Genomic DNA, 25,734 nt, shown 5'->3' with positions numbered 1-25,734 from the left:
CAACTGCAAAACACCAAATTTTAGTTAACCCCTTAGGTGGAAAAGTAACTTTCTCTTTTCAGGTTTGTTTACTAGGAAAGGTCCCAATTGCAGCAATTCTTCCCCTCTGCATTATAGATTGTATCAGATCAAGAACCGCATCAATATTCATCCTGCATTAGAATCTGGCAGACTGAGAGCTATTTACTATTTGAGGCCATCCATGCAGAGAAGAAATAAGCAGAGAAAGAAATATTGCCAAATGTGAAGGAATGTTGTTTTATAGCTGACACTTAAATTACCCAAATCTTGGTATTTCTAGGATTATGCATGAATTGTTTTTAAGATAGATTTTGTGCATTTGTATGTAGTACTAAAAAAAACCCAAAACCAAGTAAAAATTAATATTAGAACTGTTTCCTATTTATTCTGTAACTATATGTCTCCTTGGCCATCTTTTATGTCGTGCAGGCCATGTGGTGGGACCAGTTGCTCTGATGTGTGTATTCACAGAAGATAAATATTTTCAGCAAATCATATCTATGAGTTGAAACTACCAAGAACCTGGGAAGCTGGGTCTTTTCAAACCAAACACAGTATTAGTCTGCTGCCCATACCACAGTGCTGGCACTTCCCCTTGCCCCTTGCAAAAAAGAGGGTTGAGAAATTAACCACATCTATCCTGCTTCTGCAAACCGTTTAGGGGAAACCTACTTCTTTGTAGTAATCCAGTCATGACAAAGAACATTTGTCTGATGCCACGTTTTGAATTATTATGCATGTTGCCTGGTATAATCTCCATGGTTACAGATATATTTTTGCTTCAGTTCTTTAGGAAGAAAAATTCTATAGAACAATTTAGGGGAGAAAATTCCTTTTCATTGTCATTTATATTGCATTTATTTTATTCTAAGTGCTTTGCAGACAATAAACATTCACTTTCTAAACAAGTAATATTTCAGTGGAGATGGAAAAATTTATTTCCAGCTGTTGCTTTATCATGCCATAATATGTTTTAAACAGCAAATTCTTAAAGATAGGGACAGTTTTTCTGATGCATGCATTTAGTTTCTAGCCCACTAAGAATGTAACAGGGCACTGTGTGTCACTGCCAGAGTCATGAACAACAGTAAGTGTGGTGGGATGACTGAGCAGCAAATATTTTTTCTTTGCAAAGATTAGGACTCATACTTCCCTTCTGAGCAGTTCTATTTTGTAAGTAGAAATGTATTCTAGAAAGATGGTTAGCTGAAACAAGAATTAGCTGAAATTAGTTCTAGAAACTAGTGATGGGAAAGATGTAAAACACAGATATATAGCTCTATTCAATTTTTTGAATTTTTTTCTTTTTTTTTTATTGTGGAAGCAATTGGCAAAGAAAATCAAGGAGATGTATATAAGGAATTAAATGCAAAAGATGGTGGTAGACCCATTGTTAGGAAGATGGGTAGTAGACCACCAAACCTGGCTCGAGTGCTGCAGGGAAGAGGGGAGCTGTGTGAACTTTGTGGGATCTATTGATCCAAACCCTTGGATTACCACATCTGCCACTGATGAGGGGAGAGAAGATAACGTTTTTATGTTCCCTTCTTTCTGATAAATTCATGCTAGATGGGACTGGCAGTTGCCTTGGCCTCCATGTTTGTCATTTACACCTGTACAGTGTTTGTGTAAAACCACCATCTGCGTACCCAGTTCTCCTTTGAGAGTGTTTTATAGCATCTCTGGCCTATTTTTTTTCACACAAGTGACTATGGGAGGCACAAGGTAAGGAGCCAGTTCAGGAAAAATTTATTTGAGGAACTATAAGGCCTAGCAGGCTGCAAATGATGGACAGAAGGAATTCCCCGTTCCTGCAGGGAGCATGTAATAGTAGTCTCCGGGGTAAAAAGAAAGATATATAAACTGATGAGGAACTTGGAGGGAGAATCTTGAGTTGCAAGGGAATCAGTGCTACCTAGGAAGTCAGTCTTTCTAGATTTAGTGATATCATTTGCATTCTCTGGCAATAACGGGAATAAGAGGCAGATTCTCTTCTCTGCTGACATCTGAATGCTGACGAGGGACAGCTGCAGGACAGGTAACTGATTCACAGCTTTTATCCCAGCCTCAGTTTACAAGAGACTGAGACAGGAACTGTTGCTAGTAATAACCACAAAGAAATCAGGGGTCAGTGGAGAAAGAAGTGGTCCTGCCACATCTCCAGCACTGAGGCTGAGCCAGTAACATAAGAACAGGTTAAAGCAGCAGGGAGGTTTTGTCTCTCTCTGAAGGAATTCTTAGTTACACACAGCTAGTCCCTTGTAGCACCTGTGCAGCACAAAGCAATAGTTCAGTAAAGGTAACCAGACCTGTAAGTTTTTATTAATTTATTCAATCCAAAGCCACTGTATTTTTTTATCCTACTTTTTAAACCATTTTTCAATCAAAATGAATGCTAGCGTAAAACTGGGGAGAACAGAAGAGAGCTAACTGGGGAAAACAAAAAAACTTACTGGATTATCTAGAATGCTGTGATGTCCTTTTTGTTCTCAAAATACAACATTTTTTGTATGTGCAGAGTTCAGCTGCCAGAGTTAATCTAGGCTTAGATAACTTGTCAGAAGAGGTACATGTACATAGTGTACACTCAAACAGAGTTTGTTCTGAAATAAAAATAATTTAGTCTTTGATTTTGTCTAAAAATGATTTTGTCTTTGAGCATGGATGGTCTAACAAGAACTACATTATACAGATTATTTGTATACTTAAGAGAGTGAAGCTGACCTTGCCATGATTTATGAATTTCAGCATTCAAAATCATAATGCAGTAAAATAAAATATATCAGAAACAAATGATAGTAAATGAAATATGACTGTGGTTTTGGCCTTGTAGGAGTTTACAGCGTTTTGACTATATCATGCACTTTATTTTTGTTACAGACAGCAGGAAGTCACCACGCTAAAATGAAGTTCACTATCAAATCACCTTTCCAGTTCAGATACAGCTGGGATTTGTCAGGATCATATCACAAGGTCATTTTTAAGGAGATTCTCACTGACATTTGTGAGGTAAGGGATTTCACATTCCAGTTTTACAAGTGTTACACTTCTGATCATCATGATTATCAACAGCATGACAGATTTAGGGCCTTTAGGATCTTGGAGCCTTTACAGAAGGAGCTAAGTTTGTTGTAAATATCTTGATAGACAAGAATCAAAAGAAAATAAAAGGTCTACAGAGAGTCATAAGAGGTCAGGTAGTCTTATTCCATGGCCCAAAAGCAAGATCAGTTATACATACATAATTTTTGGCATGTAATTTTTTTAATGCAATTAAGATTGCAGTATCATCATAGCTGTTTATTTAAAATATTGGATTACTTTATCATAAGAAAAAAATCAACAACATTTAACTTAAATGTCACTTACTGCAGTTTAAGCATATTAAGTAGTTGCATACTGGACATAGCAGTCAGATTTTTTTTTTTCTTTTTGCATCAGTCTGCTAAATATTCAAAAATCATTACTTTTTCACACCTCAGAATTCTTTTCTTCCTTCAAATAACACCTGGTTTTTCAGTTGTTTTTTATAGGTCATGTTTCCTAATTGCCAGTCACTCTCTTTCTTCTTTGGCCTCCCTCCAGCTGGCCCACGTTTCCTGAAGTGCACTGCTGAAGCAGATACTTTAACTAAGGCTTTACCAGTCATATGTAGGATAGAAAGCATACTTTAGTGTCTTACAGGTAAAGTTGAATGTGATTATCATTATCACACTGAAGCCAGTTGCATAAAACCTGGAATTATTCCAGAAATAGACAAGGCAGGGGATTTTTCCAGAATAATAAGGCAGCTAACATTATTGAGAATTTAGCTCACTGACTTGAACAGTGCTACCTTGTTGAATAGCTGCTGTTGGAGAGTGATTTGGGCATGCTTGAAAAAAATTCATGCTAACAGATCTTGTGTGTGTCCCTTATTTTTTAATTAAATTTTCCAGATGAAATTATTGACAAATATATTAAATGAATAATGAAAATTACTAGCTTTGACAGCAACCAGCATTCTAGCAGGGTGGGAGCCACGCTTCAGAAAGAAGAAGATTTGTCAATTAAAATTATATAATTTTTTGTCTACAATCTCTAATTAAGTTGATGTAACTTAGAATGACATTAAAATGTCCTTCTGCAAATTAAATCAGAGCATTTTTTATGCAAACATATTCTTACGCCATAAAAGCCTTTCATATTTAGTCTGCTATCTTCATTGTTCAATGCAGTTTTCTCTTTTCCATGTTTAATCACAACACCTATTGCAAACATTTGGGAGCTTTGATGCCCCTTTACCATTTAAGTGGCAATAGAAATTTTTTTTTCTCAAACACCTCACAATTTATAAGAGGGATCTTGGGACCTGAATTTTGTAATAAAGTTAGTTATTGTTATGATAGTATTTTACCTATTCATCAATGAGACACCTTCTAGAATTAACTCTGATATGACTCAGTGGCTAAAAAATCAAACTTTTCTTGCACCTACAACATAACTTTGCACTATCATGCTGGCAAATGTAAAATTAAAGAAGGTCTGAATGTGAACTTGAATGGAAAATCTCTTCTGGAAATCCAAGTTCTGTATGAAGTGGTTTGGATGGTGAAACAAATGGCTACAAAATTTTTCTATCAAAATTCCTCTTCAGCTGCACTTCACTACAGATTCTGTACTCCCTAAACTTATACAATATAACACTTCATTGTTCATTAGTTGCTGTATTTCAACCCAGAGGTGAAAGCCTCAAAAAAAGTGGGTAAAGTGGGTATTGTAGGAAACCTGTAGGAACTTGTTCCGCCAGTGAAGTTTATGAGGAAGTTCGTGTGTCTATGAATATGCTAATGTAAGTATCATATTGTTATGACATTACTTTATTCTCAATCATAGAGCTTGTTAAGAACATAATACAGTCGTGATAATATTGCTGCATTTGAGAAAATTTTCACTATTGAGCTGAATGTTCATGTTAGTTTACACAGCATTCTTCTCTAGAAAAGACATGTTACTTGTGGTTGACAACCTAATACAGTCTACAAACAACCTCTCCTTTTTTTTCGTGTTAAATCGATAAGAGTAGAATATGCTTTACATTAGAGGATTGTATTGGGTCTAGCTGAGATGGAGTTAATTTTCCCCATAGCAGCCCTCATAGTGCTGTGCTCTGTATTGGGAGCTAGAAAGGTGTCGGTAAGACACCAGGGTTTTGACTACTGCTGAGCAGTGCTCGCACAGCATCAGGGCTGTCTCTCCAACATTGCCCCCCCTCACCAGTAGGCTGGGGGTGGGCAAGATCTTGGGAGGGGACACAGCCAGGACAGCTGACCCAAACTGACCAAAGGGGCATTCCATACCATATGACGTCTGCTCAGCAATAAAAGGTAGGAGAAGGAGGAGGAAGGGGGGCATTCGTTATTTATGTTTGTCTTCCGGAGCAACCACTACACATACTGAAGCCCTGCTTCCCGGGAAGTGGCCCTGCTGATGGGAAGTAGAGAATAAAATCTTTTGTTTTCCTTTGCTTTCATGCGCAACCTTTGCTTTTGCTTTATTAAACTGCCCTTATCTCGACCCATGTGCCTTTCGTTATATTTTCTCCCCCTGTCCAGTTGAGGAGGGGGAGTGACAGAGCGGCTTTGGTGGGCACCTGGCATCCAGCCAGGGTCAACCCACCACAAGGATTAAGGAAAGTAATTTCAAAGTAAGCATGCATTGTATCCCATAACATTCTGGCTTCTGTATTGTCTTTCATCTTTTCAGTGAACAGTAACACATATTTAGGATCTGTCAAAAGAGTCAGAGATTAACTTTTTAGAAAAGACTATATGCTAGAAGCTAATTATGTCAGTAGTAGCAATTTACTATTCAACATATTAATAGGTTAATTAATATTTAACCTGTTACTCATTAATAAATAAATTGTAAATAAAAAATAAATATCTTTTCTCTTCTGATGCAACTTACATTAAGCCTCCTATTCCTTTCAAAAAGCTCAGGAGGAGCTGTACTGGTTTGTGGGGTCTTCAGTCTGCGAAAGTAATGTACCTTGGCCAAAGTGTAAGTATGGGACTCCATCAGACACTGCAAGCCCACAGCCTAAGCTTCTCTTCAGTCCCCAAGTTTTGTTATATTTCATTATGATTTATTTCTGGAAAACCATAAAAATAAAGCAGAAGCACCACATTACAATAAAACCTGAAATAATTACCAAGAGCCAGGAAGTTCTGAGTTGAGACTTCTGATACTGTGGGTAATGTGAGCAAGCAAAGGTGCAATATAAGGAGAAAAGAACCTTTGAGTAGATATATATATGTGTGTGTACATATATTTTTTTAATTTAAAAGTTGAAGCCATTGTGATTAGGCACAACTAAAATCATGCTTAAGGGTCAGAAATGCTGCTTTTCCACAAATTTCATTGGAGCTACACTGATTTACAGCACAAGAGAACTGCATTGTGTACTCACAAGCAAATGCACCCACCCTTCTACCTAAACTAATCTCCTCAAAATAAATAACTAAAATCCTAAATTCATCTGATATTTGCAGCCTAAAAGAAATTGTTTGCTGGAAAGCAGTGAACGTTTGCTTTAATTTGGTCTTGTCTTTTCCCTTTCATTGCAGGGGCACGTTTTAAGACCTTACAAGCTGTGTTATAGATTTTCTGCCCTAGAGCAGAATGGCCAAAGAATGGCTTTTTTTGGACATTTTTTGATCAACTACAATTTATTGAACAGTGTTATATCTTGACTTTCTCAAATCTTGTTTACTTGATTTGACATTATCATAGATGAGAGCAGAATCTGTGTATATCATATACTGCAAATCTGCACCTGTACTGCTGCTGGATCATGTGTGTCTGTAATGCAAATGTTGAACAAATTGATTTAAGAAGTTCCATCTATTCAGAATGAAAAAATAAAATTTACAGTAAGTAAGAAACAAGCCCAAGCTGTGTCTATGTCTTCTAAGAGTCCTTGAGAACTATGATTGCTCTTAATCATACAAACCACCTTTGTGTAACTTTGAGATCTTTAGTAAGAAGCTTTACACAACCTTTCAGAGAACAATAAATCAAACTTCGACTTTTCAAAATTGCTTCTCTGCATTCAGGCATGAACTTCATCCTCAAGCTGGATTTCTTGAAGGGCAACAACAGACCTTTAGCTTCATTTTTTCTGATCAGACTTTCAGTAGCAGAAAATGAATTGGTTTGATCTGGCTCACATAACTATATTTATTCCCCTTATAACCCTTGTCCTTTTTTAAGGTTTTCCTTTTTCTATGCAATAGTTCTCTAACATTTTAAATGGAATTACAGCCAGGTCATAAGACATACAAGGCCTGGTTTTCCCCTGCCTTTTTCTTCCATACCAATTCCTGTCTGTGAAAACATCTGCAAAATGCTAAATGGCAATTGATACAGATTTAAATCACTACCGAAATGGTCAGAGAAGGGAGAAGGTGGTCCATAATATTATCTTTCCATTCTCTGGAAGCAGTGCATAATGCATCAAAATTAATGGGGAATCTTTCAAAACAGAAAATGTAGAATTAGCCCAGAAACTAGTGGTCTGATTCTAAGCAGCACCATCTGAGACACTGCTGCCTCTGAGCACTGGATTTTATGGTGATTTTTTTTTATGCTGTTTTCAGTGTCACTTCATTATTTGCGCTTTGCTCTTAGCTTTGGACAGTAACAATTATATTATTGGAATTAGAGAAGGGATGAAAGCTGATTAGTTAGGGAGACTATTCTGAAAACTTTTAGTGCCAGTTGAGAAATCTGAGTTGCCATAAGTGAGGTGTTTCGTGGTGCGTACCACATTAATTGTTGGTCTCAGGACAGTTTGTATAGTGTAAAAATCAACTTCATATTGAAGCATTGTGATCATCATTATTTCAGTTGAACAGAAAAAGGAAGTAAACTCTCTTCAAGAACCAGTTTCTGCAGATAACGAGTGGTATCTGCATCTACACAGTATAAGGGAAAAAATCGTGTTTTTCCCTTCTGCAGATCAATAGAAGACTTCAGTGTGCAAACCTCAGGCTTAAACTCTTATGTGGGTCACTGTAAATTAATTGGTAATATTAAAAACTAGCATTGGTCATTTATACTGCCCCATAAGCGTGCCTGGTTCATAGAAAGAGATGGACAATGCCAAGCAGATAATGTAAGCCTGTCCATGGAAGCTAGAACTGTAAAGGCGCAGATGCCACCAGTGTAGTCAATATAAATTGTGACATCTTTATGAGAGCAGGGACTGTTCAGTGTGTGCTGTAACCGTTAGATAAGATAGATCACTCTTGCTTGTACCGTCTCTGGTTTAGAGAATACTATTCCATGCAAAATACATCACCTTCAACAAGGACTAAATACACCCCTTGCCTAGCATAGGATAGTGTTTGGCTTGCTATTTGGGGCATTTTCCTACTAGACATGGGCTCAAATCACCTCAGAGGAGGAGGAACTTGATGTCTGGTTTACTACATGCTAGATAGATGCTGTATTCCCCAAGACCTTGCATACAAAGGATGAATCTTCTTCCTGTGATTTGAAAGAAAAGACTGCTACTCTCTCCTTCCTTCCCTCTTTCAATTTATGGAGAAGGGCAGGATTTACAAGATACCCTCTTCCTAAGTCATTTTCTATCAGCTTCCCACTGAAGTTGTTGGCTTGCATAGATTACATTCAGAGAAGGGATCTGAGAGTGTTACTGAATCTTACTGTAATGTAATGGCTTAAGATGCTACTTTCCTCAAAGTCTGCCTAGTCCTTTTGCCAAAGGTCTTAAGAGAGTGGTAGATGATAATGTTTGTGATCTTAGCTCTTCCATCTAACAGTTATAATTAATTTGGGATACAAGACACTTAGGAGAGCTAAGAGGCAGGTACATAGCTGGGAATGGGCAAAGTAAATGGAAGATCCAAAATGTTTAATGATTTATCTTCTCTTGACAAATGTTTTAACCCAACAAGTTATTTCCTTGTAAATTTAGAAAAGATCTTTATATAGAGCAAGCCTAAGATATTATTATAGTCTTGTGGCAGCTGCCGCTTCCTTCCAAGAAAGGGCAGTCCCTCATGCTCTTTGGAAAGCAAAAATGCTATGGATTTGGCCATTGTGGCTGAAGATATCCATTATGTCAAATGCAAAATGCAATAGTCATGTCACGTCCATGCTAGATTCCGCTTGATGTAGTTCTGCCTTTTCAGTTTCTTTTCACAGAGCCTAAGCAATGTGACCACCTGCTGAATGTCTCTTTTGATTAGCATGTAAAGAATCCTTTGTTGGGATCAGCTGGGCTTCTTTGACTTCTCAGCACTGAAGGCTCAGTAACAGTTTCCTTGTGGCTTTTCTTAAACCTCTGAAGGGTTTTCTGGGGATAATTTGGGAAACTTTTAGTTCAGGAAAAGATGGTAAAACTCAGTTCCTTTTCCACTTAGCTGATTTGTACTTTCTTACTTTGTTGTATGATATTAACAGAGATTGGTCTAAGCTGCCATTTCTAAATACAGTCTGAATCATGGCAGAAAGAGTTGCAGCGCTACCCTGCCTGTAGAGTTCAAACTTCAGGGCTCATCTTTAATAAATGGCTAACAATGAGCTCATCTTTACAATTCTTTCTATAATTCCTTGCCCAGAGAGAGCTGTGATTCTTAGAAAAATTTTGAGTACGCGAAGTCATAGCTAGCTTTTCTGTCGTTAAGGTTCTATGTATCTTCATGGAAGTTTTGTTTCTTAGTTCTTGTCATGCAAACAATGCAGTTAAAAAGCAGAAGCAGGTAAAGGGCGCAGCATGAAAGAAATTAAAAACCTCTGATGGGGCACTATTTTGCAAATAGAAGTAAAAGGTTCACCTAGGATTCTTACTTGTGTTAGAAGAATTCATTATCTGCATTAAAAGATAGGAATCATCATAATATGATTCCAGAGGGCCTTAAGAGACCTCAGATACATGAGCTTATTCTAGCTGAAAGAAAATGAGATTTATTCAACGGCTGTGGGAAACACGCTGTCTCATCCCCAGATTTTTCCAGCTTGGTTCAAAGCTGTCCTCATGGGGTGACTCCACACACAAGTTCATTCTGCCTTATAGTTTAACTGTTGGCTTCTGACATAGCTGTTGCATGACACAGGTGAACTACCTGATAATTATCAGCTCTTGCTCTCAGAAATAGGCATAAATCAAAAGTAATCTTTTCTGTCAGTTCCCAAAAGCCGCAAATATAAAACCAAGTAGGTGTGATATTGCCATGCTTTGTCCTTGGTTGCTGCATCTACAGCATCAATTTCACCAGCAACTTTCATCTCTTCCCTTTTAAAAGCTTATGATAAAAGGGCTGCTTCCCTTACCATGTTAGTTGTAATAAATCTGCAGCTGTCATAAAGGAAGATACTGCATGATTTTATAGATCTCAAGGTCACAAATCAGCAATGAAAAAGGCTGTGGAATTTATTTCTCAAAAAAGATGGTTTCCATATCCCTCAAGCTAAATGTATGTTCCTTTTGGCTATGGAAGAAATAAGGCTTCTTATGTTTTTCTGGCCAGCTAATGGAGGACCATGCTTACCTATCCCTGTTAGAGACTTCATTCAGTAGAAAGCCATAATTAACAGGAAGACCAGCCTGTAAAGGTGACCAATAAAATGTCTGTCAGCTTTTTTTGACGTACATTCCTACTTCATCTAGCAAATTTCCAACAACCAAGCTTGCTCTGTCACAGGTTTGGATCAACCTCTTGAGTTGCTGCTAGAAGAGGTGTGAAAACATGCTAGTCCAGATTAGGAAGTGCTGACCAGCAGACAGAGCTACGATACATTAGATGGCACCACACTTGTGGCTACTCCTGGTGTTATTTTAGATCCACACCGCAGAGCTACTTCCTATTTGTATTTTGGTTCATGTACACTGTTAGCTCCCCAAGAAGCATGCCTTGCGTTCCAGCATGAGAATTTGAGTCAATTTTTATTCTCATTGACCAATATTAATTCTAGCTTCATTTTTGTTAATTCCAAACTTTTGACTATTCATTGCTCAGTAGAGTGGCAATAGCTTGTTGCTCCAAGACATAACTCATTTGTACTCTCAGTTCACCAAAGCAGCCTTTTTCAGCATGCCAGAGACACGGCTCTAGTTAGTTAGGCAGCTAGAGCTTTCATTCAAATCCTAGTTTTTGAGCTTAAGTTTTTTTCTAATAAGCTCCTGATGATTTCCAAATCTATCAAACTAGTTTGCTGGCAGCCTTATTTTAGTTGTATAAAAAATCTTTTAGTTCCAGTTCTTACTCTGTTCCATGTACAAACATTTCATTCTAATTCTGCCAAAACTTTGCCACTCTTGTTCTAGTTCCTGTTAAAAAAATGTATAGCTTCCTGGTCTGCATCCTGTAAGTGCTGAAACAGGCTCCTAATATCCAGTGTAGATTCATCCCCCCAAGGACAGGAAATGTTCTGCTTTGCTGATTCAAATCTGACCAGAAATAATGTGGACTAAGAAAGTTTTAAGAGGGCAAGTTTAGCTACGAACATGAGAGTTAAGGATGTAACAGAGTTATAAACACAAAGGGGAGAAATATCAGAACTGGCTTGAAAGTCCTTGATAAATGGTAACAGTAATAGTAATGAAACATAGCCTGAGAATTTAGCTCTTCTTCGTATGTTTTTCCTTTCTAAGGTTTTTGTTGTTTTAGGGGGGGCGGGTCATGTATTCTGGTCTGCATGACTTGTTATTTACATTGGTTTGCACATATACCAGTTTCAATTTATATTATTTAACAAAGTTTTACAAGTGTTTTTGCAATTTAATGTTGCTGATAATAACTTGTGTGTGGAGTCGACCCATAAGGATGACAGCTTTAAATCTGTCATTTAAGCTGCCATTTGTGTCAATTTGTCTAAATGCTGTAAGACAACTGAATCCACTAATAAACAGTTAAAACAATAGACTATGTGGTTAACAGTGGTTGGTTCTTGAATATATTAATATCAAAAAACCTGCCTGTAGAACTGGCAACTTCTTGTCAAGAAGTGAAGGACTTCTAGGGCACAAGAGACTGAACTCTGATGTCCCTTTCCAGGTCAGAATTGAATTGCCTTGGCTTGGGGGATATGGCAGTTCTGTGTATAAAGACAGACCACTGTTTTTCAAACTCTGCTATTTAGTCACACTAAATTTATTTGAAATTCACAAATTAACAAATGGTATGCAGTAGTTGTGCAGCTGAAAGGACAAAAGTTCTCAGCTGAGGATTTTAATGGGACATGGCATAAATATTTAAGTCGAGGCATAGCATAAAAAGGTGAAAAATGACCAAGTGTGCTTGATAAAGGGAGACAAAACAAAGACAGGTTAAGTCCTCAGGTTCTTAATTTTACAGCTGCCTTGAACAAATTACAAAGTCACAGTATAGGAGAGTGAAGTTCAATGGGCGCTTTGCACACTCATTTACAAAATCATGGCTTCTCTTTGCTAACCAAATCTGAATATCCTTCTTCTTAAACAAGGATGGGTAATGGATTTGCTGTGTTAATAGGGACTCTCCGACTGATTTAGCATGACTAGGCAGGATGCTCTCCTTCCTCTGAGCTTGCTAATGAGTATCAGGAAGTATTGCCTTCCTTCCCGGCTCCCAGCTGCCTGCCTCTGCAACATCCCCTGCCTTTACTGGCAGGGCTTCCTTGCCAGATTCCAGCACAGATATGCACACACTGCTAAAAAAAGGGGGGTCCAGCCATTTCTGATGGTTGTAATAATCTTATTTCTTTCTTCTTGTCTGTTGTATATCATGCATAAATAACTGCCGTGTTTTACCTAGTGGTAAGTGTATTTTGGTTGTGAAGGACTGACCTATAATTAACTTTGTCATGATAATTATTATAGCAACATAAGATCTTGGACATATAGATTAATTACAATTTTGGAAAGCAATGGTGTTGACACCTTTGGGCTTGAAATATGCTGTGTCAACAGATTTGAATATGTTCACAGTTGTAGGGATTTTTTCAGTTCTAGCTGTCATGTTTCACCCCTGTAATAATGGACTTTTCCCACTGATGACTCACAGGAAATACTCTCTCCACCCAGTCTTTCACAGAGTAAAACACAGCAGTTCCCCAAATTTTTCACTGCAAAAAGTTGCTGTTGTAGAGCAAGAATTTAATGCAACCCCAAATACTAGCATAAATATGTGATCCAATTGAATTTCTTGTAGCTTGTGACCTTGTTTGAAACTGTTGTGACCTCACTAGTTATAATAGTGCCTGGTTTGGGAACCACTGCTTTATACGCTGTTAAATAGCAGATGTGCGTTTCTGAGCTATATTAGCAGCCCATAGCCCAAGGCAGCATAGAGTCAGCATGTCCTGAAGAGAAGACTAGGGTTATTTAAAGTTTGCATAGTCTAAGACAATGGGAATGAATCTATTAGATGCAGCATTACTGGCCTCCTCTCCCCTTCAGTCTTCTTTGTATCAAGAGCTACGACCATATTCCATTCCAGTGACTTCAGCACCAAATCTGGATTTACACTGGGATGACAGAGTAGAATTTGACTGCTATTCAAGGCAGAGCTAATTTGTATTGTAAAATTGCTTTGTGTTTCCTTCTTGATCTTCGCTAATTTGCATAAAGTTACACACATGTATGATGCCTTAAAGGTGCATAAAGACAAATGCCCCTTCCCTGCAGAGATTACAATCAACAATAAGAAATAAAAACACAATATAAAGAACTACTGCCAGGAGGCAATAGATTTTTTCCATGGACTATGCTTTTCTATGGGACATGCATACCCTTAGTAATTCTTAATCTACAATCAGTCCAGGTTAAGTACTTGTTTCTTTTAAAGATGTAAATAGCAACGCCTAGTGGATTAGCATAGAAACAATTTATGGAAGAAATGCATCTTAGGAAGGATTTGAATGAAGATAGCATTGTGATTTCTTCCAAAAGACTTATCAGAAAAGAATTTACAGCAGAGAAGAATAGCTCCTGCCTTTTCATCACAGTTACTTTCTGAAAAACAAGTATTGAAGAGAGATAAGGAAACTTTCTTGTAGACTATTCCTATTATCAAATAGCAACTTCACTCCACCCTTCCCTTGTACTTGGCTTCTTACAGAGTGCCTGGAGCTGCAGTTTTGTTCCAAGACTACCCTCAGAAAAATCCCCTGCCATTATCAGACATGCTAACAAAAGAAAGAAATATATACTTCTTCCAAAGAGGAAAAACGTAATTAACTGCCATCTATCAAAATCAGGAGAGGCACCCCTTTAGCTTGACTGAAAGTTAATGCAGCTTTCCCCTGTACTGTAACTGGCTGCATGTGCTGAAACCATGGACACATCCAGTAGCACTTTTCTTCAAGCAGAAGTTTCAGCTGAGATTTACATCCATCTCAATTACTTAGAGAGTCTCCCTGAAGATAAAGTAATTGTTTCAACTTGTATTTAAGTGAGAGCTCTCAGTTTGGGTAATTTATACTTAGATTATGTTAAAATTAAGAGGATATTGTAATTCTTTCCATTGGCTTTTAATCTTCTTATTAGCTCAGAATGGTGCCTGTTCCCACTAGCGAAAGAGCTTTGCTATTGACTCCAAGGACAGCAACTTCTTTTCAGTCCCCATCAGCACTATGCTTACTGTACTGGAAGAAGATAGGACCCAGAACCTGCTGAATGTATTCACTTGAATAAAAAGCCTGCAAGATTAACCCATAGGTCCTTTATCCTTGTATGCATATAGAATGCACGCTTCCTGAAATTATTTCCATGATTACAAGAAACCCATAATTGCTGCAGTTGTGCAGGGAAATTGAATCATGCACCACATGCAGATGGCCAAAGAAAAGAGACACACAAATACAATACAAAGAATACAAATACAAAGAAATTTATTGTCATACATTCCTTCTAGGTGAGTCATACCTACAGCAACATTAAGTGTATTAATAGGATAGTCAAGCCCCGGAGGCTGTATGAGTCAGATCTCAGTTTAAGGACAGGCCATTGAGCTGCCAATCAATAGCAGCTCAGGACTGTGTTTTCATACCTCTTACCATTCACACATTCATACTTGGACAGTGAAGAAAGCTTGGGGAGGAGGCTGAGTAAAGCAATAGGCTGCAGGCGAACACTACTGTCCCCTGCTCCCTACTACCTCCCCCCAAACAATCAGCAAATGAGAGTGGCAGTGATGGAGGAGTGCTGCTGTTCTTACCTGCCCAACAAGGAGATAAGGCAGCAGGCTGTGTAGGAGTGTTTTCTTCCACACATCCAAGCACTCACAAACTCATTCAGACAGAAGCACAGCAACAACTCATCTGCATCAGGGTGCTGTTCTTGCCCACGCCTCAGAAGCATGGGCAAGAATCATCCTCCCTCCTTTCCTTCTCTTTAGGATGAGGCAGCAGCTTGCTCCTTGGAATTTCCATAGAAAAGGTGGTTCAGGCCAGACAGAAGATCCTGCAGATCAGATTTGGCCAGTGGCTGCACGTTGAACCATGCTGGTAAAGAATTTTCAAAAGCAATCTGTGTCAGCCTGACTGGCTGCACGTTGAACCATGCTGGTAAAGAATTCTCAAAAGCAATCTGTGTCAGCCTGACTACATCCACTGACTGTGCGGTGGTTTGGCCAATGCTAAACGCTTTTGGAAATCACCATCTATATCTGGACATAAAAGACTCTTACTCTATCCTCAGTCTTTGTGCAAACCTTCTCTTTGCAATAGGACACTCTCTGCTAGTAGCAGGCCTACACAATCCTGTCTCTGTAATCTCAGACAGTGGGCAACATTATAAAGGAAATTGTCATCACCCAAGAACTTAACACACAGCTTATGGCTTTTGGAGTCATCAGTCCTTACTAGAAACAGAGACCAGTATGAACAAGCTGAAGAATTATATTGTACTCATAATCCTGACAACTGTAGCCAGTTTTATTTTTCCTTGATTACCTCATTTGTTGTCACAACTCTCCATTCTGGAACAGAAACCCAGTGGACAAAGCATGGGATTAGGAATTTAGTAACTTAACTGCAGCCTTAACACTAGTTCCTACGTACTGTGGCAATGTGGAGATGGTTGCACAGTATTATGAAGGGAAGTGTTCTGCATCACAGTGCTGAGGTAGGAGAAGTACTGTCTATGATTGTGATTGATACTGTGTTGCTACAGTGTAGTTTTAGTAAGAAAAATGCTGTAACCCAAATATTTCTGTCAGTTGGGAATACACCTTGTTTGTAAGACTACAGGAGTAGAAGGAATGTCCATCACTCAAGTTTAAAAGGTGCCTTTTCAATAAAAGCAGGGTCTTGTCTGACTGAGACTGAGACAACCAGGACTGAAGGGGGTTGGCATTTAGATCACAGTAGCAGCAAAACTAGATGACAAAGCAGAGCTTTAAAAAGTCTCTCAGATGGAAAGGTTTGGGCCAGAAAGGAAGTGAGAGGAATGGAGGGTGCTGCTTACTAAGGGGAGGAGATAGGAAACAATGATACTATTGTGGCAGCGGAGCTGGTGAAGGTCATAGAAGATAAGCTCTAGTTTGCATGCTTTCAAAACACTCATGCAAAGCTGGCGATTTTTTAGTGAAAGATTAGGGCCAAGGGACATTGTGGCCAGGGAGTTTGCTGTATTTGTATGAATTGTAATCTACAGTGCTTTAGTTTTTCAAGAGAAAAGCGGTGCCTTCAGCAACTTTACGCAAAGGATATCTGCTTTGCATTAGACTTGCCATATGCCTTCTGAAGAATTAGCTATAAACCTTAAGACCTGCACTTTACAGGAAGCTCTGGGAAGGGTCTGTCCAAGCTATGGTATCTGGAGGAGTCACTGCTGGACATGGAACAGGCAACAAGGCTGTCAGGTCTAACTCTATGCAAGAGATACTAAGCAAAATATTTCCACCTTGAATACGTGCTTTTGTGACCCCCAGTTGAAGAACTGTGCCCAGTCTTTAACCAGACACAAGACAAGAGTCCCAAGGGCATGGGACCATAGCTGGGTCTTGTGAAATTAATGGGGGGGAGCCCTACAGGGGGAACCATGTTAAATTTCTATTACAGAAGTTGCTTATACAAACCTATCTCCTAGGAAACAGTATTTGTCTACGTTAACATTCTTTACCTAGCCCTAGATATATAGAATGTGCCTAGGTTCACTGCTGTTCAGATTTCCCTCCTTCAGCATTCCTACAGCTTGCCAGAATGTCTGCTTCTGCAGAAACAAAGGTTAATTAAACACATCCGCCCATTAGAGCAAGGAGCGAACATTACAATCTGGCCCAGAGCTACCTTCTTCAGCTGTCAGCACTGAAAGACACTTGGAACCACAAATTAGTCCTCAAGCAAAATTAGTTTCAGCAGAAACTGCTTGTTTTATTGAACAGAGAAGTCCTTCCCCATATTTACAGTTTCAGCTTGTACTTGCCTTGCTGTATCTAGTTCCAGCAAGAAACGTTCTAGTGGTATTTTGCAACTTGCATGATCCAAGATTCTTGGATCTTTACAGTGCCATGATTAACACATAATAAGGAATGTTGGAAAAATGTACCTTGCCTGCATTGCTAACTCCACCTTTTATAATTAATATAATTTAAGGTAACAGATACTGGATTTTTTTGTTACTTGTGGCATTCCTTAGCTTTGTACCTTTCATTGTGCTTGCATAATGGAACTAAACTGGCCAACTCCCTCATTATGCATTTCTTTTCACTTTCTTTTCCGTTTCATTTTCTGGCTCTAATGTATAAACACCTTATTACCACAAATGCTTTCTCAATTCTGTGAATCAAATCTACATAACAATATGTTCATTATATTAACTCTTCAGAGTAGCACTATGGCTGTACCTCAGTTTCCCTCTCACTGTCGTATGGGGAATGAAGGCAGGCAGCATATACCTTTCACAAACCTGTACTGTTACCATGCCTATAATCCCCACTGCTTGAAGAACTGACATTCCTAAAATGTTTTCTTGCTGTGCTGAATCAACAGAACAAGGCTGCAATAGACCTATTAAAGAGCAGTGACTAGTAATGCGATTACTAAGGTAGGCAGGACACACTGAGGTTTTCGCTGAAAGTAGGATCTTAAATAAAGCTAATTACATAAAACAGGATGATGTCTACTTAATCATAAAGGCTGGCTTGTTTTCTATTCTCTTCAGTAATAGATGAAGCAAGTATAACTCTCTCTACATCCAAAATTCAAGGCCCGTATTTTGTCAGAGCTCTTCTCAAATGTGATACTGTAGTATGCATCCTCCATTCTCATTCAGATTATCCACAAGCAACTTCTGATTTTCTCAGGCTGACTCATTCTTCATACCTGAAGATTGTTGCTGAAAAGGATTTTCTGCCCGTGACCTGTATGTACCTGTATTTCATTTCTACTGTTTTGGTTAGTTTTGATCAAACACACAGACCACAAAGTCTTCTTTCTATTCCCAATCTGGAAGAGAACACCTAGGCACATTATAATTTCAAACCTTGTTTTTCACAAATATTATCTAATATTTGATTAAAATTTTCAGCTTCTCAAACATTATTACCATTACATTTGATGGGTTAATAATAGGAACTGTGGATAAAAGGAGACATGAGTGAAGAGCCACAGAAATATTTTTGATTATTTGCATTGCTTTCTTGGGTTTGGTTTCAAAGTCTATGGAAGTCACAGAAGTGTCTTCTTTGTCCACTTTGTACTGGACAACTCCTGCCTGGTTTTCAGAAATGCCTTTGAAAGGCAGCATCTCTAGCCCTGATAGATGGGCGCAGACGTCACTTGGCATCAGGCCATTTTCTGAAGTCTGTGAGAAAAACACCTTAGTCTCTAACAGAAACTGAAAGTGAAGTTGGAGCAGTACCCTGACCAATATTGGACAGTTGATCACTGATGATAGAGCCCTAGTGACAAAGTGTAAAATATGCTCATAGTTAACATTTTAAAGAGAAGATAAACCCAAAAGGAAAACAACATGGTAAATTAGAAGTATTGACCCCAGAGAGGAAACAGAATGGCCTTCTTGGAACATCTCTCCTTGGCTTGTTACCTGGAACCTTCTGCCTAGCCCCTAACTCAGTAGGCAAGATGTGACTCCCTTCTTTACAAGTACAACATGTTAAATTACTTTAGAGTTGTTTCCATAAATGCAGCATGCCAATGCTTACTGACTGATTTTACCACCTAGGAGCTTTATTTGCATTCAGCAATGAAGTAGTTGAATTTTTAAGGTATTTTGTTGTTAAATTGCAGTTAAGTTGGAAGGCTGCTTGCACAGCAATGCCCTATTTATTACATATGGCAAAAGTCTTTATAAAAATCTTGGAGCTGACTACAGCCTTGTGCTGCTTGTCTCACACACCCCAAAAATACTATATGATACAAAGCATTGTATAAGGCTGTGTAACAGACAGCTGTGTCTATACCCAGGTTTAATAGGGAGCAAGCCATGGTAATATTATTTCTTCATTCCCTCTCCTGAGCCTCTTTCAATCTTATGCCTACGTACATATTTTCTGGGCCATTTATTCTTTCCTATACTGAAGAACACTATCGAACAGGTAAGATAGTGAGGATTGGAAAAATTTATATATGTCCTGTCAGCATAAACAAATATGTGGACTATACTCAGAAAAGCTATAAAGCTGCTGGAGTATACCATTAGCCTGAACACAGGTACCATTCATTTAAACATGTTTTCAAGGATTGCACCTCTTTATGTACCAGTTTATTCAGAGATGACACAGCATATAGTTCAGAACTGCACTCTAAGCAGATGTTTCTTAAGACGCAATTGCTCTTTTGTGCTTCAGGCTACATTTTCATTTAGCCATGACAGCGTAACCAGCAGCCTATCTTTTGCTTTCTGTGGGGCAATAACTTTACTATGCTCCGTTAATTAAAGCTATGGGTATTTTTAAGTGGGGTGGCTGTTGAGAGTATGAAAAAGAGCATTGCTACATTGACAGCAAAGAGATTGCTGTGAGTTTTAAGTGCGTTCCTTATTTTTTTGTGGAGATCTGCTTAAGTGTATTTTTGAAATTCAAGATTACTGTAAACAAAACATATTCAGCTGATATCTGAAGCAATATCTGAACAAGAAAGACTAAAAAAGTCCTAAGCAAGGAAAACTTTTGCAAGTATTTCAGCTGCTTAGGTGATTAAAACATAATACTCCAACATGAAATTGAGAACAATTATTTTAATCATTTAAGGAGTTCATTCAACTTTAGAGTTAACTCTGGTTTGATGATTAAAATACAGGGCAAGGAACCAGAAGACATAAACTCTATTTTCAGTGTTAGCACTGACTCACTGTGTGATATTAAGCAAGTCACTTAATTTAACTGTCTCACTCTGTCTCACCTGTAAACTGAGGGAACCTACCTCACAAGTTCTTTGTGAGATTAATTAATTAAACATTTGCTGCACACCTAACATTTCTTGGATGTAAGGTGGTGGCAAATTTATTATTAAACACATATATAAACAGGATACAAAAGCAGAGCTGGGTGGTTTCTATAAAGGAAACTCACATCTTTCATCTTTGAATTTTTTTAGCATGACAACAAAATAATTAACTACAGGACCTGTTGGTCACCAACGCAAGTGAGCTAATCAGTGACGTCAAGATTGGAGGCAGCCTAGGCTGCAGTGACCATGCACTGGTGGAGTTCACAGTCCTGAGGGATATGGGTCAGGTGAAGAGTAAAGTCAGGACCCTGAATTTTAAGAAAGCAAAATTCCAGCTCTTCAAGGAGTTAGTCAACAGGACCCCCTGGGAAACTGCCCTCAGGGACAAGGGAGCAGAACAGAGCTGGCAGATCTTTAAGGACGCTTTCCATAGAGCACAAGAGCTCTCGATCCCCAGATGTAAGAAAGCAGGAAAGGAAGGCAAGAGACCGGCATGGATGAGTCGAGACGTGCTGGTCAAACTAAAGGGCAAGAACTAAATGCACAGGCAGTGGAAGCAGGGACAGGTATCCTGGGAAGAGTATATGGACGCTGCCCGGTTGTGTAGGGATGGGATCAGGAAGGCCAAGGCGCAGCTGGAGCTGAACTTCGCAAGGGATGCAAAGAATAATAAGAAGGGCTTCTACAGCTATGTCAGCCAGAAAAGGAAGGTCAAAGAAAGTGTACCCCCCCGATGAGCAAGACTGGCAAACAGGTAACAATGGATGAGGAGAAGGCTGAGGTACTCAACAACATTTTTGCCTCAGTCTTCACTGGCAATCCCTCTTCCCACACCTCTCGAGTGGATGGACCTCAAGATGGGGACTGGAGGAGCAAAGTCCCTCACACTGTATGAGAAGATCAGGTTCGTGACCACCTGAGGAACCTGAACATACATAAGTCCGTGGGACCTGATGAGAGGCATCCTAGGGTCCTGAGGGAACTGGCTGATGTAGTTGCCAAGCCACTCTCCATGATATTTGCAAAGTCATGGCAGTCAGGTGAAGTCCCTGGTGACTGGAAAAAGGGAAACATTGCACCCATTTTTAAAAAGGGTAGAAAGGAGGACCCTGGGAACTACTGAACTGTCAGCCTCACTTCTGTGCCTGGGAAGATCATGGAACAGATCCTCCTAGAAGCTATGCTAAGGCACATGGAGGACAGGGAGGTGATTTGAGACAGCCAGCATGGCTTCACCAAGGGCAAGTCCTGCCTGCCCAACCTAGTGGCCCTCTATGACAGAGTGACTACATAAGTGGACAAGGGAGGAGCTATGGATGTCGTCTATCTGGACTTCTGTAAGGCCTTTGACACGGTCCCCCACAACATCCTTCTCTCTAAATTGGAGAGATATGGATTTGATGGGTGGACTGTTTGGTGGATGAGGAATTGGTTGGATGGTCACATCCAGAGAGTAGTGGTCAACGGCTCAATGTCCAGATAGAGATCGGTGACAAATGGTGTCCCTCAGGGGTCCATATTGGGACCAGTGCTGTTTAATATCTTCATCAATGACATAGTGGGATCGAGTACACCCTCAGCAAGTTTGCTGATGACACCAAGCTGAGTGGTGCAGTTGACATGCCTGAAGGATGGGATGCCATCCAGAGGGACCTAGACAAGCTCGAGAAGTGCGCCGGTGTGAACCTCATGAACATCCCTCGTACGAGGAAAGGCTGAGAGAGTTGGGGTTGTTCAGCCTGGAGAAGAGAAGACTCCGGGGAGACCTTACTGCAGCCTTTCAGTACTTAAAGGGGGCTTATAAGAAAGATGGGGACAAACTTTTTAGCAGGGCCTGTTGCAATAGGACAAGGGGTAATGGTTTTAAACTAAAAGAGGGTAGATTCAGACTAGATGTAAGGAAGAAATTTTTTACAATGAGGGTGGTGAAACACTGGAACAGGTTGCCCAGAGAGGTGATAGATCCTTGGAAACATTCAAGGTCAGGCTGGACGGGGCTCTGAGCAATCTGATCTAGTTGAAGATGTCCCAGCTCAATTGCAGGGTGGTTGGACTAGATGACCTTTAAAGGTCCCTTCCAACCCAAACTATTCTATGATTCTATGATTCTAAAACTGTGGGTGAAGCCCTTGAGACGAGTTTATAAATTGAAAAAAAGCATAGCTGCAAACTAGACAGACCAAACTATAACTAAGAATAAAAATACGTTGTCATTCTTCAGTAGAGCGCACAATTAAAAAAGTAAGCTGAGTTTTTCTCTCCTATGATGTATAAGCAAATTTACATCTAACGGAATGAAAGGCAGCAGAATTAATTCTGGAGAAAGGAAATAACAATATTTCTTTAGAAACCCACAGTTTTTACTGAACTCATTGCCACACGACATCATTGGAACCAAGATCTCAGTGAATTCAAGAAACAAACATTTATATAGAAATGTGAATATCCACTGTGATATTCTATGAAATGAAAGAGTTAAAAACCCCTCATCTTGCACAGTACAAGTCAACTAATAGCTGATAGGCTTAAAAAAGTCTCCTGTGAAGCCTGTTCGACAGCTGATCACTCTGGACTTACTTGCAACTGTATCAGAAGCACCTAGTACAGGTTGCTGTCGGAGGCAGAACCCTGGAGTAGGTGGACTAATGGTTGCCTCTAGTACAGCAATCTCGATGCTACTGAGGCTAGACCGAGCAGCACATGAGCACAGCTTTAGCATCCTTCTACTCTTATCATAACTATGTTGTAGAAAATGGCAGGTTTGTTCTGTCATAAAATTAACTACATCAGCAACAGAAGAGGGTCCAGCAGCTTTTAACTGAGTTTTTACCTCACAATGCAGTTTAGCAGATAACAAAAAGCAATGATTTTTACTAACATTGTGCTGTGACCCTATGAATGAGCTGATCAAAACCACAGTAAGCAAAGAAAAAATGGATAAAGTAGTGTGACCAATGACATATTCAAAGGTTATGTGTTTCCTGTACAGTTGCTTGCCTCACCAAAGACGGTTTGGGGAAAGGACACAACTTATTTGCACGTTTCTGAAGCCAGTTATTGTTATCTTAAATATTCACACAAATATCACCACTGCTTTCTGTTGGTTCCATTCAAAACAGTGAGGCCTTTATGTAAAGCATGGTCATAAGTCTTTTACAACTTTGGAATGAAGTTGGTGTTTGGTACTCTACCAGGGCAATATACACAGGAAAATTTAGATGTTCTATCCTTTTAAAAGCAACTTTCTAGGTTAATAAATAACTTCTACAATATCATTTGGTAGATATAAATGCAAGCTATGTATATATTTACATTCATTGTAACATTTTTTATGCTGCAAATTCTGGATCATACTAAGTTATTCATACACTATAAATATAACTATAAATATATTATTGATATAGTTAACAAGTTTCTACTAAATTAACATTGCAGAGACATCTAGACAAAACCTTAGGCTCCCCACCAAGAATGGCAGAGCCTTTAGCTCTGCATTTCAGAGCTGAAGACCAAGACGGAGAAGTGCAGAAGTAACACCACCACCAGTATGGGTTATGTAGTTATACTAACAAGAATCAATGACTCACTGTTAATGTTTACTTGGCCTGTATGCTTTAGGGATGAGTTGAGATTAGTGCAGAAAACTAGTTCTTTTATTCTCCTTTTATTTTGCTTATTACTAGCTAGTACTACTGCATTCATTAAGTCAAGCAAGATTAAGAATAAACAAGAGGTGCTTGTCATCCAGCATTAATACAATGCCACGTGCTCACGCCCAGCTGCTTGTGTATACATTTTAGCAGCTGTTTTTTCCTGTCTGTCCACAGCGAATGGGTATGTTGCCTCACACAGTACATGTACCTTGGCCCTTTCCAACACCTAGCCTACACCTTTAATCCAGTCTCTGCACCCCAAGAGCCTCCCGCGTTGCTGCTATCCCTTTTCTCACCCCAGCTAGGCCAGGAATCTCCTTTCTCTTCTCACTTCAGTGATGGATAATGACAGCGAGTTCTCCTTTCACTTGTATTTGTGTCCCTAACTGCACAAACATGTAAATACATAGAGAAGTGATCTTTCTCTGATGCAACTTTACAAGCTAGATGATAGATTGTTTGCTTTCTTAGCTGATACTTACTGTGCTTAAAGGGTCGTTCGTCCTAGAGCAGCAACTTCTTAAGGAGTATGAATAAGACAGGCAGGCGGACAAGGGCAGAAGCAGCTCCACTGCAGTATTACAGACCAATTCACACGATGACTGTAGCTGGACTCCTCCTAGTGCCTCAGCAAGCTGCAAGAAAAGGGAAGGGCTCAGGATATGATATCATGCGCTCATTCTAAAAACAAGGAAACTGTTGTAGATGACTGAAAAAGTAACAGCTTAAAAATTCGTGAATGGCCAGTAACAGAAAATTACTTTTCTGCTTCACCTTCCCTACCCTCTCCAGTGAAAAGTTTCAATAAATATAAATGACAAACTTAGAAAACAGTATTTACATCTTTACTAGGACTAGCCTAAGAGATATATTACAGTCGAGCCACCTCAGAGCATTGCTTAGTGTTGCCTGGTGTTGTCTGTTGTCTGTGCTTATGTCAGATCTTAAGCTTTGAGCTTGTTACCAGGTCTGTTCAGGCAAATACACCAGTCCCCAGCATAGCTGGCTCTGCAGCCACAGTTAGGTTTGCGTGAGCAACAAGGACCCATGTGTATCCACTTCTTGGGAGTATCCTGACTTGTTTATTGCCTTTTTCAGTGAAAGTAAAATCTTCTAAAGCACCTAAGTGACTTAGGAATCCAATTCATATTTTCTAAAGCAATGTAAGCAAACAGGCTTGTAAATCTCATGGAAAGTCAATGTGATTTTGTGCAGATTTGCTGGGGTAAGTTTTACTCCTTAGATCTCTTTCTAATTGCAAGCCTGCTTTAAAAATAATAATCCATTTACAGGGCTATATTATTATAAATTTATTTCCTAGGTCATCATTTACAGCCTTTAAAAAAGAAATTAATAAACATTTGAAGCAAAGCAGATGTCCTAACTCAGCACAATTGTTCTTAACCTGGATTTAGCTTTGAAGTTTGCTGTTCCTATTTCAGATCCAAAGAAGCACCTGCATGCCTGGGAGCTTGTCTATTATTTCCAGTTTTATCAATTGGTCTAATAAGTCACTCATTTTTCTCTCAAGTTGTCAGGATATTTTTGTATCTGTTATAATCCCATAAAACACTCTCAGAGGAAAATTTAGCACAGCCTTCAAGCACACAACATATTTATGTTGTGTTTGGCATTGCTAAAGTCTCTGTTATGGCAG

General features: G+C 39.1%; 1 protein-coding gene across 1 annotated transcript in view; it reads right to left on the bottom strand.

Annotated features, from left to right (window-relative positions):
* RALB (RAS like proto-oncogene B) overlaps positions 1-24,578 on the bottom strand; it is a 56,108-nt gene extending 31,530 nt beyond the window's left edge. The window contains exon 1 of the mRNA XM_050899824.1: positions 24,560-24,578. The gene's annotated coding sequence lies outside the window, so the exon portion shown is untranslated. The remainder of the gene's footprint in view (positions 1-24,559) is intronic.
* Positions 24,579-25,734: the final 1,156 nt, after the last annotated feature.

The sequence above is a fragment of the Gymnogyps californianus genome, chromosome 7 (genome assembly GCF_018139145.2).
Source record: "Gymnogyps californianus isolate 813 chromosome 7, ASM1813914v2, whole genome shotgun sequence".
NCBI classification, from domain to species: domain Eukaryota; kingdom Metazoa; phylum Chordata; class Aves; order Accipitriformes; family Cathartidae; genus Gymnogyps; species Gymnogyps californianus.
This window is presented reverse-complemented; position numbering and strand designations above follow the sequence as displayed.